General features: G+C 38.2%; 1 protein-coding gene across 1 annotated transcript in view; it reads right to left on the bottom strand.

Annotated features, from left to right (window-relative positions):
• The window catches only part of CNTNAP2 (contactin associated protein 2), a 1,963,583-nt gene that overhangs the window by 1,789,094 nt on the left and 158,875 nt on the right, over nt 1-15,614 (bottom strand). The window lies entirely within an intron of this gene.

Raw genomic sequence — 15,614 nt, 5'->3', positions numbered from 1 at the left:
CCAGATACTGTTCTCTTTTCTGTGCCGCCCTCCCTATGGCTTGATTTCCATGTGGCCTGGTTGTCAACTCACTCTTTGAGGCCTATCAACTGTGCTAAAGTAATGGGATTATTTCCCCAGGTGTTTTGTGTTATTAAGTGGCACTTTTAAAAATGGAAAAATTATACATTACAAAGGGGAAGAATCTCAAATATATACTTTAAGTCTTATGTAAGACTTATGGGGAAAAAAAAATGAACCCACTAACCCTACGTAGAGGCTAGCATCCATTCTACATATTTTCAAGTCTTGTCTTTATGACCGTAGATGAACGATACTGTCCTTCTTAAGGTTTTAAGCGTCCACAGATCGGAGAGTGCCGCTGTGTGCTCGCCATGCACACAAGAGCATCTCTCTTCTTGGCTTCGCCCGTTGCTCCCATGCGCCATGGTCACGCCCTTGCTTGGAGCCACATGATTTTATTCTGGGGCAAGGCCATCATGGGGTGCAGTCTGCATTACACTTTCCACCTTCTCCATTCTCGAGGCTGCTGCATGCTGTTGACACGCTGTCATTGCCACGTTCTGGTTCCAAGGAGTCTGTTAGGCGGTACTTTAGAGGGTAATGCCAGAGCCTGTATTTGTTCTCAGCAGGGATGAAGGCTCAGGATCCATGCAGCACAGTGAGACAAACAAAACGAGGTCTGAGTTCTGCACAGTGAAGTCTTCCCTCCTCCAAAGGTTCAGCCAGAATCCCCCGCGTTTCTGATGTGAGAACCAGGCAGAATGCCACTTACTTACTTGTAGGTAACGGAACAAGTGAAACAAAGCTCCGCCTTTCCTCATTTGGATTGTTTCAAAATTCGCATCTGATTCGAGGGCAACCAAATTAGATGGGAAGGGAAAAATCCCCCATGAGGAACTTCATGACTTCGGGTTTGCCTCTACCTACGTCCTCACTCCAGTCACCAGGTTTTTTCCTCTCTGTTTTGTTAATGACGGTGTCATCATCTTTTAGGCAAAACGTTATCAGCTAAGATCTCACCACGCCCATACGTTATAACGTATTTCTGAAAATCACTTTTAAAGTGGCCTGTTAGTCTGGTCGCAGACACTTCTTAATTATTACCTGATCTAAAAATCAGAAAATCTTTCACTATAGCTGCATTTCTTTCCCCTGTTCCCTGGCAATCAGGCCATTTAGAAAATAACTTTTACTTTCCTCACTTATCGCTGATTTTTTAAAAACTCTAACGCGTGAACTCAGAAAATCAAAGAAACTTGAGTGAATTTTATGAGTGGAAATAGAAAATTTCTTTCTGTGTAATTTCAAGCTTTTATAGTCAGACGACTGTAAATTTTGATCAGTTAAATCAATCTCCCACGGTGAAAGCCACATGAACGACTGTCCATACCTTCAATGTATTTGAAGCAGAGAGAAAAAAAAATTCTGATCATAGGGTCAGATCCTGAGGTGAGCAGTACAGGAGATCAATCCACCCTGTACGCATAACATAAAAATAAATAAAACATTTCAAAAGGCTCTATCTAGGAGCACTGGGTGACTCAGTCGGTTAAGCGTCTGACTCTTGGTTTTAGCTCAGGTCATGATCTCACAGTTTGTGAGTTCGAGTCCCACATCAGGCTCTGAGCTGACAGCATGGAGTCTGCTTGGGATTCTCTCTCTACGTTTCTCTCTGCCCCTTCCCCACTTGTGCTCTTTCTCCCTCTCTCCCTCCCTCTCAAATAAATAAATAAACTTAGAAAAAAAAAGGCTCTATCTACTCTGGTGCCTCTTTATTATTTATATTATATATATTATATATATGATAAAAATATTGCTTACCTACGAACCCCATTTAGAGGAAATGGAAACTTTTATTGTATAAAAGCAAAGGAATGGGTTTGCCTCTTCCTTTCTTCACGGGACAGGAACTGTGGTGTCACTCAAGGCAGATGCTAACCGGTAAGTGACAGCATAGACGTGGCCAAGGGACAAAAATTCAGGCGCGACCCATACTTGTTATTCTGCGATCTAGCTAAATTAGATGGGCTACACAGAAAGCTGTTTTTATGAACACATGCCAAAATAAAATCACATCAATGCCCACTCCAGTTTTTGATGTTAATAGACATCAAGCAGAATGATCAATTCTCGTAGAGGAGAACTGGGTCCTAAATATACACACATAGGGTCAAGTCTGGCTTCAAAGAGTGTAAGAAAGCAAAACAAGGAGACGTCAAAATGATGTGAGCCCAAATTTATGAGCTGTACACTTTTCACAAGTTTGGCTAAAGAAGTGAGTTGAGATTTTGTGCAGAGTGCTATTTTCTAACATTTGTTTATCTAACACACATCCAAAACTCTTAAAATCTCCGGCTTCCTGGGGACGTCTCACCTGAACCCATAAACTAAGGCTTTTATACTGTAATTTTTGTATTAATATGACAGTTCATACAATTTGATGACGTGCCAACCAAAGTTCCTTTAACGGTGTACAACTGTGAGAAGTCTTTTTAAAGTATTTTTATCGCTGTGAACCTACACAAAGGACATAGGGAAGAATGGATTTGATATATTCAGACTCGCATATATGCTGAGAAAAAAAATCATTAGAGTCTCAGAATAACTTCCAAGGCCCAAGGACAGTAAATTTTATATGACCTAGAAGAAAAAGGTGATTCTGTGACCCTTTCTTATGGGGGAAGCAACAGAACGAGGCAGTCAAGAGCGACGTTTCCAGAACTGGACAGCCAGGGTTCAAATACCAGCTCTGACACACGTTCTACCGATGACTTGATGACTTCGGGCAAGTTACTTTACCTTCTGCGCCTCGCTTTTCACAACTGTAAAATGGGATAACAGTAGTATTTGCTTTCAGGCTCAAATCAGTTAGTATCTGTAAACACAGCAGTGGCTGGCATATAGAATGTGCTCCAAGAGTGTTTGCCAAGGTAGCGAACGAAAGGTTCAGACAGAACAGGTGCAGATAGAAATATTCAAGTATTCCCAATGTGCTTCCAAAATTCATACACTACCCAGCTCTGTCTCGCTATTATCCCAGTTGAGATAATTCTGTAATTCACTGTGGTAGATGCCTTCTCCACATACCTCTTGAAAAAAGACCAGTTTATTCTCTGAATACCTACAGTTTGTATAATACGTGTTTTCCAAACATAGGAGATATATATACATACACATATATATGTATGTATATATATATATACATATATATATGTATGTATATATATATATACATACATACATACATATATATACATATATAATAAGGGAGAGACGGCGTTAAAATAAGTTATAAAATTATTCTGAATACTACAAAGTATCTGTTTTGATTTCATAGAAAAACTACAGCATGTGTACAGCGATTTTTTAGAAGCCTATACTATAATTTAAAAATTAACTGCTATTTATTTCACCTACGTTGCCTGCGTAATATATTGACAGTGAAGTAACATGAAGTTATTATTAGTATGGCCACAAGATTGCCTATAATGACAAAATCTGTCTTGAGAAGAGAATTCATGTTTTTGGCATTCTGACTTCACACACTTCAACATTTTCTTCTCAATATGAAAAAATATAATTAAAATAGAACTAAACAGGGGTGCCTGGGGGGCTCAGTTGGTTAAGTGTCTGACTCTTGATTTCAGCTCAGGTCAAGAGCTCATGGTTCATGAGTTCGAGCCCCATGTTCTGCACTGACTGTGTGAATACTGCCTGGGATTCATTCTCCCTCTCTCTCTCTCTCTCTCTCTCTCTGTCCCTTCCCTGCTTGTGTTCTCTCTCTGTCTCTTTCAAAAATAGATATGTAAACTTAAAGAAATAGAACTAAATATATAAAACCAGGATCCATTCTGCTATAAATTTCATAATTATGATAATCATAATTTATAACCAGAACTGTGATAAAAAATGTTAGTCCTCTTTCTCATTTCTAAAATACCTCAAGAGACAGTCGTCTGAATTGTTTTCAATGAGTTCAATGTGTGTACTTTATAAGCAAAGTGGATGTGAGCAATCTGAGCTTGAACTTTTGGAAATTCTACCAGTATGACAGCAACATCATGGCATGTTTTGACCCAACACAAAAGAGCCAGTTAGGAAAGAATAGCTTAGCTTCAAACTAGAAATTTAGAGACCTCCTATTTCAGAAAACAGGGGTGGCTGGCCCTGGAAACAGAACAGCTTAATTGTTATTTGTGGCAGATCGAGAGGAAATCAGTATTTTCCAGATCATATGATGAGTGCCTGTTTACTAGAATAAATCGCTGAAAAGAATATTCAAAAGGAGTCCCATAAAAGGAAAAAGAAAAAAGAAAAAAAAAAAAAAAAAAACTACCAGGCACACCATGCCAGAAAAAGAATGAATGGAGAGATTTTTCTTTTCTTCAGTCTTAACACTCTTCTCATATTATACAAGGATTCTTGGGAAGATTACATGAAAAGACAGGAAAGTATATTGCATTTATACTTCTGTGGAACTTACAGCTTCGTATATATAATTGCCTTTTTGTTTGCGTTTTCTGAATGATTTTAATTATTCTTATAAAGTCAACTGCTACTTACTAATTTAAATGTATCGCATTTATAAAAAATCTTGTACTCCAAGGAAATTCAAACATTATGACAATTAAACATTAAAATGCATATGAATACACAAAAAGCGTTAAGAAAATATAAATGTTTATCAATCTTCACCACTCTACGAGACAGGAAGACCTAGTTTAATCCACCACGTAAAGTGGTAAAGAGTGAAATTTTTCACCTGTTAAAAGATTACAGTTTGGTTTCTAAATACGTGTTAAAAGAATAAGTGAATGAGTGAATGGACAAGGTCCATGACCCTCTGGATTTGGTGTCCTTCCACCGATGGCCTCACTTGAAGAATAAGTGAATGAATGAATGAATGAACAAGGCCCATGACCCTCTGGATTTGGTGCCTTTCTACTGATGGCCTCACTTGAAGAATAAGTGAATGAATGAATGAATGAATGAATGAACGAACAAGGTCCACAGTCCTCTGGATTTGGTGCCCTTCCACTGATGGCCTCACTTGAAGAATAAGTGAATGAATGAATGAATGAATGAACAAGGCCCATGGCCCTCTGGATTTGGTGTCCTTCCACTGATGGCCTCTCTTAGTTGAGTATTTAGAAGAGGAGCAGTAGAGCCCTCTGGTTCAAACTTGGAAAGAATGGAGGTTTCAGGGAGCCCCGTGACAGCTGCAATAGTACTCTGAAGAACATTTTCTGGAAAAAGGTCATAATTTCTATGATACAGGAAACAGTTACAAATACAGAGCATTCTCCTTATCCCTTGAGTCTACATATTTCACTGAGATATATTCAGTATATTCCAGTAGGGGAATCTAACACCTTCTCCTCGCCAAACACAGCCACGCGATCGTATCTCCCATTATGGGTGAATTTATAATGGTATCTCTTTCATACTCAACTTGTAATCACTCGTTGGTGTTCTGCATTCTCAGCCCTACCTTTTGGTTTAAGTCTCTCTTATCCAAAAAATCAGTAATGCCCTGGTCTCCTCTGCTTTGCACATCAGGATGCCCAACAATGAAAGGTCAATAAAAGAGTACAGGGCTCAATATTTGCATAAAAGGCTCTGATGAGACCCATAATCTGACCTCGGCTCAGTCTGGCAACCCCTTTCCTTTATCCTTTAACTTCTATAACTGAGAATTAAATGGAGCACCAGACTTTTTCTCTTTTACTTTAAGATCAAAAGCAAATGATAATAAAAATGTTCTGAAGTAAGTTGAAGTACACAGGAAAAAAAGCTCCATTAAAAAGGCATTATCATTATCCATAAATAATTACAGATCACTTGATAAACACAACAATTAATAAGGAAGGCAAGGGGCCTCTAATTTAAAATGAACTCAAAGATTAAAAGGCATTGTCAAAAATTAAATCATAAGACAAATGATCATCTATCTTCTGACTATAGTCTACTTGATTTGTTTCAAAGAATTAAGAAAAATAAGCAGTTATGCCTTAATCTAGAGGCTGTTTATTATTTCAAGTGGGCAGCAATGCCTCAAATTATGAGCACTTTTTTATTTTGCTCTTTTTAAAAAGAGAGAACAGATGAATCTCTGGTCCATTTCAATCTATTTTCTTTTGTTTCTAGAATTTTTACATTCTAAGGCAATTCTAAGTCACAAGAATCTGTAGCTGTAATAGGAAATTAAATATAGCAATTAACCTAAGGCTACTCATAATTGATAGCATGAAGCCACATTCTTGTACTGTGGCATTACTAATTAAAAAGCAAATGCATACACAAAATGTAAATAAACACAAGTCAAAAATCCCCATCGCATTAGAGCCTAACAGTAAAATGATGCTATAGGACAAAAAACAAAAAACAAAAACACACGTGTTATTGGTTATTTGCGGATACTAAAACTCCAGATCTACTCATCAACTAACCCTCATCTGTCAGGTACACAAGTTTCTACCATTTATTATCATCTTATCGGACATTTCCTCTGCAGTAAATTAATGTCAAAAATTTCAGGCAGCTGCTCAAGGTCATGGAGGTTAAAAAAATTGTATCATAGCTCCTTTTGATTTATCTCAAATTTTAAGATGACAGATAAGGTGGTTTTAAAGTGCTGGAAGTTTATTTCCTGCTTGCAGTCTCTTTCAGATAAACTCAGGATAGGTGGGGTGGTAGGAAATGATTCTCCTCTCATTGAAAATCCTTACAAGAACTTAAAACAGGTAATACCAACCAACGTTTGATCAACTGACTCGGGTAGCTGTTTATACACTACATACTGACTGCCTTTCCTCTTTTCCCCCTGGTTGGTATGTGCCATCCAAGGGATGAATACTTACTATTCACATATTTTCCTTTTATTCTACTGTAATCGATGATTTAGAATCAGCTGATTTCCTCTAAACTAAAAATCAAGTGAGGCATACTATTTGTTAATTCAGTTGTTTGCTGTGTAGAAAGGAACTGGTCACTTATTTTTCAGTTAAACTGTGTAAACTCAAACTTAAGTATGAGTTTGAATCTGAGAAATTTGCTTTGCCTCTACTTGCCCAAGTAAAGAGATATACATGACTTCTAAGGAGAAAAATGTTTACTCTGAAAACTTACAATCACATTTAGTGGAATATCGTGTCATCTTATTGCTTTGTTATCAATGTAACGCTATCTGTCCAAAAGAAAATTAGCATCACAGTGAATTGATGTGCTTAACTTAGAAAATCAAGGACAGTGTAAACCACCGACGTTTCTTCCTGTTTTGTACTGAGCGCTGTTTCCTTAAAACTAAAACTTAAATAAATACTTCTGCCAAAGTGATTTTACAGAGTATTATGCTGTTATAATAGGCAACAGAAGCAACTGTTAAAATGCAAACTACCTGGAAGTTCTTAATTACGTAGTAAGGAGTTTGTACTGCCATTGGTAAAATGGAGATATAGCACCAAACTCTAATTAGATTTATTTTAAATTATCTCTGTATATCCACAGTGCATGAAGAAGGAATGGATGGGTGGGTAGATGGGATGGATGGGTGGATGGATGGATGGATGGATGGATGGAAGGAACGAAGGAAGGAAGGAAGGAAGGAAGGAAGGAAGGAAGGAAGGAAGGAAGGAAGGAAAGAAGGGTAGGAGGATAGATTGATGAATTGGTGGGAAGGTGGGTGGGTGGATGGACGGATGGGAGGGTGGGTGGGTGGATGGATATCACTCTTCTACTAACTATGAAGTGCTATCTCGATTGTGGTAAGTTAAAATAATTGTAACCATAATAACATAATGGAAGACTAGACAGGGGTGATATTAATAGTTAAAAAATTATATCAATGCTAGCTCAGATATTAAAATATAAATCAACACAGAACACATTAAAAGCACCAAAATATCTAAAGAAACCAAAAGGGACAGACCAGGAAACAGTATGCATTTGAACTTACACAGAACTACTCAATTTCTAAGTCTTTAAAGAAAAGGAAAATACGCTGTATCTATGCACAATGCAAAAGTACCTACTCCTTGGCTTTTTTAAAACCTGAGTAATCAGAAATAATTCAATTCATAAAAACCACTGATACAAATTCAATCTCAGCCTAATATGGTATTAGAATAATATCAACATAAATAATAGCTCCTGCGTAGTGGGTAACAATGATAGGTAATTTCATTTTAATTAAATGTCAGTATGAAAATTCTATTCATATTTATCATGCTAACTATGCAGACCATGTACAAAAGGAATCCAAACAGCTGTTTGAATGTGGTATTTTCATTCAACGATGTTGTACCTGCTGGCATTCTGATTAGTGTTTACTCATTTTAGCATTAAAAATACCCAGTTTAACTTGTGACATACTGGGTGGTGGTACCAATAGGATATAAGACAACCACACAGAAAACCATTTGGCATAGTTATTACCCAACGACCTATTTGAACTCTACTACATCGCAATGATACGTCAAATAGCAGCCAAGGCACTTCCTTGAATTTGGTTCAGATTCTCAAATTATGGTTCCTCTTTATTACCAGAAGTCTGAGTTAGAATCAGTGTGCAGGTCAGAAGCCCCAGGAAATGGCTTTGAGCTCTGGTGGCCACAGCCAGGACCACTGGCCCCTGAGATGCCTCGCTGCAAATTAGAAACGTCCCCCTGTGTTCTTGGGGAGCGACCTCCTGCTCCATTTCGGCTCACGCATGCTGCCTGAGCAAGGATCCCTTCTTCGGGGCACACAAACACACGTGGCAGGCTTGACAGCACTGTTAAAATACACGACACAGTCGGGAGGCCCCGCAAAATACACTATAATAGTTATCTCCACACGTAGGAAACATCTGTAAGATTTCAGTGGTCAATAAGCAAGTATCTTAAAATTATCTCAGCCAAAACAAAGTCTAGGTTCTTTCCAATGATGGCAGAGGTACTTCTTCTCACTGTCTAGTTCTCCAACCTGCACTTGGTATATAAAATTAAGCCCAGTATTAACACTGGGTGTAAAACAGAGTCTGGTATTTTATATTAACTTTAAAATGACTGTTTTTAAGTTGAGGGAGAGTATACAGTTTCAGACTGGCAAGTTGCTTGTAACTGTTTATGATGCTCTCAATTATTTTACGTTCAAAAATAAAGATATGTAAAGATTTTGCCTAAGTTTATCCTTTTCTTTTCAGAATCCACATCCCTCTGGTTTTTCCTGAACCCTCTGTGTAACCCCACTCATGCTTCCCATAACCCATATATATTAAATTTGTATATATATGTATATATGTACACACATATATACATATACATATATAAGCTATACATATTATATATAATCGATATATACTGTGCTATACTAACATATACACTATATATACATATATATATATGTATATACTGTATATACATATATATATATGTATATACAGTATATACATATATACATATACATATATACACATATATATATACACATGTATATATATATAGAGAGAGATATATATATATACATGTGTATCTCTCTCTCTCTCTCTCTCTATATATATATATATATATAGACATATATATATATATGGGAGGGGAAACTTTGTCACCTGTTTAAATATGAACTGTGTCTCTAGAGATGAATTTCTAGTAGCAAAACCAGAGTACGAGGCAGAGTACAAGGCTACCGCAGCAAAGCGTTAACAACAGAATAATTCTGAATAACAATAGCAAAATAATGATGGCGAGAAAGAGCTCTTTGCAGCAAAAACCGTATGGTTTGGCCTATGTTTCATCTTCAGCCCACTGCTCAGGACTCAAGAGGTGATACGGCATACTGTTTAGCAGTTTTGAATCCAACATCAAATTGCCTTTTTAACACCTGATAGCTATGCAAAATTGAGAAAATTACTTAGCTTCTTTGTGCCTCATCTTCCCCCCCAAAAAAACAAATTTTTGAAGAATCATCTCCCTCAAAGGTTCCATGAGAGGACAAAATGACTTAATATACGTATGGCAATTCATAGTATGTCGGGAATATGATATATTCCATATGTGTTAGCGATTAACGTTTCTGTTATACAGCAAGCGCTCAATTATTTTTTTTTTAAAGAAGTGAATAAGTGGACGAATGAACCTGTACATAAACCAGATGGACAGAGAAGTTGAAACTGTCAAAATGCTTGAAAATATCCCTCACCTGAAATTGAAAAGGGACTGGGAATTTTTTTTTTTAAATCTTTTTGTCATACAGCAAAAGTCTATATGATGCCTTAGTATCCATCCTTTGCTTTGCTGAAAACAGTTGTCCAGCCATTTTGTCATTAATTGCACCTTTTCCGGCACTCCAGAAATTCTCCAATTACCACCATAACCCCTTCATAACCAACCAGGGCTGTGTTTCTCTATCCTTGTGGAAAACAGGCTTCCATTAGTTTCTTGGAAAGAGTGCAAGAAAGACTGTCCTTTTGCCAAGCCCTGAGTGCTTCCCCCAAAAGGACCCTGCTGGGAAGAAAAATGGAGATTGGACTCACAACTCAACCACAATCATTCAGTTGAGAAGAGGTGTGCCATCAGCCTTCACATTTACCACCACATCCACTGTCTTGGCAGCTTCCACACCCAGCACAGTCTACACCCTCCTGGGCTCATGTTTGTTCCTTCCAGAAAGTTCTTAGCACTTTGGTGAATATATATGTGTATCTATTTAGAGATCACCCATAGAACTTTAGGTACTTATAGATGCTCAGTGTTGTTTAAACGATACCTGGTAGATCTTCTGAATGGAAAGGAGAGAACATTCTGTAAAAGGGCATGTGGAAGAAATCAATTTGTTCTCCCCTTCCAAATTAATCCTAAATCAAATTTTCTGTCTCTCAATTAAGCTGTATAGAGCCCAACAGATTTCAGAAATGTCATTAAAATATACTACAGCTACCTTTTAGTTGCCCTAATTATACGTAATATTAACTTTGATTTTGTTGAAATGTTGAGGTCTTCTATTGTCATAAGGAAATACTACCACTGAAGTGTAGCCTCTTGCTTTTTATAAAAAAAAATTAATGTAAATGTTGTCTTAAATAGCATGTCTATAAAGTTCAAGTTCAAGTTAATTATCTGTCACGGTGAGCAATAAATATTTTGGATTTGGATACAAACAAAAAGTCTCTTAGGTCACATTTCAATGATTTTTATAAACATGATAACAATCCATAATGCAATATATTTCCCTTTTTGTCTTAGCTGTCAGGTAACTCAGAACTAACCGGTTTGCAGTGACAAACTCCTTGCATACTCCCCCTGCTGCTTTTCAGTAGTAGTTACTTTGATTTCTTCTCAATACCTTATGATGCTATCCATATGTGCAACTTAAAATTTTCTTAGGTCTGTATAACTTTTAAATCAGGAAATCCATTGTTTTTCGATAACTTGAAACTCCATGGCCAGCCTAAAAGACTCTGGTTATTTTTCACCATAAAAATCAACCAGCCATACCATTTCCAATATTTAAAAAGATAACATTTTTATACAATATGGCACCCTCAAGTCAATCTGTTTTTAAAAATACGTTCATAAATTTTAATGTAGTGGAACTTTCAAAATTATATCTATTTAGTTTAATGTTCTCTCTCATAATGCTTCAAGCCCAGGTCTTATTTAAGCAGGATCAATTTCCCATTGGTTACACTCACAGAGATTGCTTTCCTTCCACAACATACTTATTCACTAATCCTCAGGCCCTTCAGTAATAAAGGAAGGACAGTTGAGCTTAGTTTATGGATAAACCACAATGCCTTTCTTTCATTAATATTTTCCTTGTAGCATTCTTATTTTTTATTTTGTGCAAATGGATTCTTGTAGGGTCTTTCTTCTTTACTTACAGACTTGTAGCTTTATATAAAAGCTTATTGTACTTTTAGCCAAGATCACTCCAAATGATCCTCACCTCATTCCCTCATAACCACAGAGCCTTCCAGTCATTTCCTTAAAGAATCTCTGATATAATACAACTGACTAAACTTCCTAAGACCAGCTTTTAATACTTTCTGGCTCCAAAATACATAATATATAAAAATATAGAATATAATGGTTCGTTCTGACCTGTCACATTGAGCTAAAATCCCTCTGAAGGTCAAGTTCTGTCATATCCTAGACCCATTCTTCACAGCTGGTCTCATTTCCTGCCACCACAAACATGTATCTAACTTCAAGGCTCATCAGGCCGCACCCCCTCCACGCCCCCCATATGTGCCATGTTAATTCCAGTTGCGTAGACTTTTTCCACACACCTGAACTAAGGTTCTTACTTCCTTCTACTTACATAAAATCTACACATTCAAGACTTAATTTAAATTTTACTCCCTCCATACTTGGGAAATACACTAGACCCTAAATCCCCATTGGCTTTGAGCCTTTTTTCATCATTTAACAATACTATTGATAATAATAGTGGCCGTGTATTTGTGCACCAAAGATTCTGCCAAGCACATTTATGTGCGATATTTTCCTTAATATCCACACTAAAATTTCAAAGGGGAAAATGTTATCATCCATACTCTATAGCATCCACGAGTTAAAGAAGGCTGCCTGAGACCCACTAGAAGAGCTGAGATGCAAACCCACACGTGGCTGACACTCAAGGCAAAGCAGCTCACGCACCACTCTTCTTGAAGACAGCACATGGCCCTTCCTGTCACCTCCTCTGCTTGAACCACCGGAACACCGCTGTCCGAGTAGAATAGTCAACCTACTGCCTTGGGTGTGAAACATGAATCTAAAAACATAGTTTTATCCCATCCGCTGTGGAGCAAACATTCAGGCAGATTTCGTGGCGGGGGGCGGGGTGGGGGGAAGGATGAAATAAGAAAAACAAATCAAAACTAATCCTAGATAATCCTAGATCTGGACAAAAAACTACCATCTTACAGCACCCAACCCCTCAGAAATTTAGGTGAAACTGACCTGAGACCTCAAAATCATCCCCCATTCTCCAGATTATAGACATCAAGTCCTCCGGGAACTTTTCTGGAATTTTTGAAGGGGATGGGCAGTGGGGCAATTTACTGGCTAGTAAGGCCTTCTGTTTCTGGAGCTAAAATGCTGTATGTGCTCCTTCTACCCTTGAGTGTCTCACCTTGCATCAGAAAATCCCCTACTGCAAGCATTTGTGAACAGCGCAGACCTTTTTTTTTTTTTTTTTTTTTTTTTGAGAGAGAGACAGAGACAAAGCACAAGCGACAGAGGGGCAGAGAGAGGAGACACAGAATGTGAATGAAGGCTCCAGGCTTTGAAGCTGTCAGCACAGAGCCCGATACAGGGCTCGAACCCACGAACTGGGAGATGACGACCTGAGCCCAAGTCGGAACTTCACCGACTGAGCCACCCAGGTGCCCCCAGCGCAGACCTGAAGACAGGTGAAGACAGACAGGGCAAGACTCAGTAACAGCCGGACCGACACGTTCCACCGGCAAAGAGGGGCTCTTCACCAAATCCCCAAATCTTTCCCTCCTCTTCTCTCCCCCCATCTTTCCCTTTAAGCAGCAGAACCACCCCCCTCCATGTCCGCAGCACCCCGTCTCTTGTATCAAGTGGCAAGGGGCTTCTCATGACGTGCCCTGAAACAAAACACACTTGTCTGTATTGGCAGTTAATGTAACACATCTCTCATTATGTGTGTGCCCCGTGTGCAGGCGTGTCTGCACACACTTTTGTGAACATTTTCAGGGATCCCAGCCACAGCTTTCATCGGGGCTGCTGCACAAAGGATGTGTTTATTCTAGGTATGCTTCTAAGTGCAGAGCTACAAATAATTCCATAGAAAAACCTAAAGGCACTCAATGCTGTGTGAGGAACATTTCAAAGAGAAACATATACCAGTCCTAACACGCTGATGGCTCCTCCCTGAGTGATCCAGGGAGGATCACTGGATCCAGTGATGCACTGAACCCTTCGCATGCGTCTGTATCACCCACCCACTCCCCTCTCCTGCTCCCAGCGCTGGCTCGGCTTCTATCTCTGGTCTCTTCGGTGCCTACCTCCCTCCGCACCTTCCTCACTGGCCATACCTTTCTCGTGTTTGTTTCCTGGGCCCTTAGGATTTTAGTAGTTTGGCCCTCCGTCTACTATTCGCTTTTCTCTTCCTGTTTCTAGTCTCCCAAAAAGGCTGTAAAATGGAATTAAAATATATACCTAACATTGGAGACGATGAGTTCAATAAAATTTTATGTCGACATAAATTTTTTTACGATCAAAAGATATCCTTTTCTTTATAAAATGTCAGCACATGTAAGACCTGAATATAGATATTTTAAGAAGTCGCACTGATAGGGGCGCCTGGGTGGCTCAGTCGGTTGAGCGTCCGACGTGGGCTCAGGTCATGATCTCGCGGTGCTTGAGTTCGAGCCCCACGTCAGGCTCTGTGCTGACAGCTCAGAGCCTGGAGCCTGCTTCGGATTCTGTGTCTCCCTCTCTCTCTGCCCCTCCCCTGCTCATGCTCGCTCTCTCTCTCTCTCTCTCTCTTAAAAATAAACATTTAAAAAAATTAAAAAAAAGAAATCACACGGATAGACCAATGATCCCTAATTTAAATTCTCTCTCTCTCTGTATATATAGTATTACATATGAGTATTAAGAAACGTTACATGGACCATGTGATGTAAATAGGATATGTTCATATAAGAAAAAACAAGTGGGGTAATAGCCTGGGACTTGATACACTTTTACTTCTTGGCTTTTACTGTATTTTAAAAAGTAATACAGAGGATATTATTTCTATTGTTTCTGTTAATATTAGAATAACATTCTAGGAATATATAAAAATAGATATTATAGGTGTTAAAATCTGCCTTACTCTGTATCCAAAAGTACTCCATACTTTGCTGATCTGTTTTCTATAAATACTTAGGACTTTTGTTTTGCAAAATTGAACTCTGAACTTTCATATATATGCAATTTTTGCAACTTCAACTGTGTATCTTTTGGTTTCACCAGGATCTCGGTGCTGGAGATTTACGTGACAGATTGATTCACAGCTGGATTATCGGCACTAAAATATGTGGCCACATTAATTAGTATTGTTTGTGTTCTTAATGGACACTGGCTTAATTACCAGGGCAAAGCCACAATATGTGGTATAATGGGGTATGGGGCAGCCATGCAGTATCCAAATTTATCAGGAAGCATATTCCTTTAACATTATTATAGCCGATTAGAAATGTCACCTCCTGAAATCTGATTCCTGAAATCTGATTCCTGAAATCAGAACAGTCTGAGAGCACAGCAAGTCCTCAAGAGAAACATGCCATTGTGCTCTACTGAACATTCCCCAGGAAACAAAAGTTAAAGCTACATGAGATAGTTCACATAAGATATTTTTTCCCATTTTCATGAAAAACTTGTCAATTTTCAGGACAATATTTCCAAGCTTTCTGGAATGAGAACAATGAAGCTAGGACTATAGGACTCATCTGACTCATATTTGAGAAAAACTAGGAAAAATTTTATTGTCTTTATTATTGAGGGGTGAGAGCATCCACAGGGAACGTTTTTTCTCACATTTTCAGAAATAAGTATTTTAATGGATAATGAGGGGATATCTACTTAAATTATACACACACACACACACACACACATATA

Source organism: Panthera uncia, chromosome A2 (genome assembly GCF_023721935.1).
Source record: "Panthera uncia isolate 11264 chromosome A2, Puncia_PCG_1.0, whole genome shotgun sequence".
Classification (NCBI taxonomy): domain Eukaryota; kingdom Metazoa; phylum Chordata; class Mammalia; order Carnivora; family Felidae; genus Panthera; species Panthera uncia.
Note: the sequence above shows the minus strand (reverse complement) of the source record. Positions and strands in the feature narration are given on the sequence as shown.